The sequence below is a fragment of the Juglans regia genome, unplaced genomic scaffold, assembly GCF_001411555.2.
Source record: "Juglans regia cultivar Chandler unplaced genomic scaffold, Walnut 2.0 Scaffold_1820, whole genome shotgun sequence".
Classification (NCBI taxonomy): Eukaryota; Viridiplantae; Streptophyta; class Magnoliopsida; order Fagales; family Juglandaceae; genus Juglans; species Juglans regia.
This window is the reverse complement of record NW_023348961.1, coordinates 1-276: the sequence shown is the minus strand read 5'-3', so window position 1 is coordinate 276 and position 276 is coordinate 1. Positions and strand designations below refer to the sequence as shown.

At 48.6% G+C, this 276-nt stretch overlaps 1 pseudogene; it reads right to left on the bottom strand.

Annotated features, from left to right (window-relative positions):
* Positions 1-112, bottom strand: LOC118345237 (annotated as a pseudogene; the record flags this gene model as incomplete).
* Between the last annotated feature and the right edge of the window lie 164 nt (positions 113-276).

Here is a 276-nt window from a genome sequence, read left to right as displayed (position 1 = left end):
AACACGAGGACTTCCCAGGAGGTCACCCATCCTAGTACTACTCTCGCCCAAGCACGCTTAACTGCGGAGTTCTGATGGGATCCGGTGCATTAGTGCTGGTATGATCGCACCCATCAAACTAATTACTTAAAATACATATAATCCTTGAGCGACATACTAGCGTCCTTCCGATCCCAATCCAAACGGAGATCTGATCCAAACCCATGGCTACGCGATGGGCAGGGCGAGATTTTCCCAAAAATCCACTCCCGAGTGCTCCTTCTTGTCAATTTATCT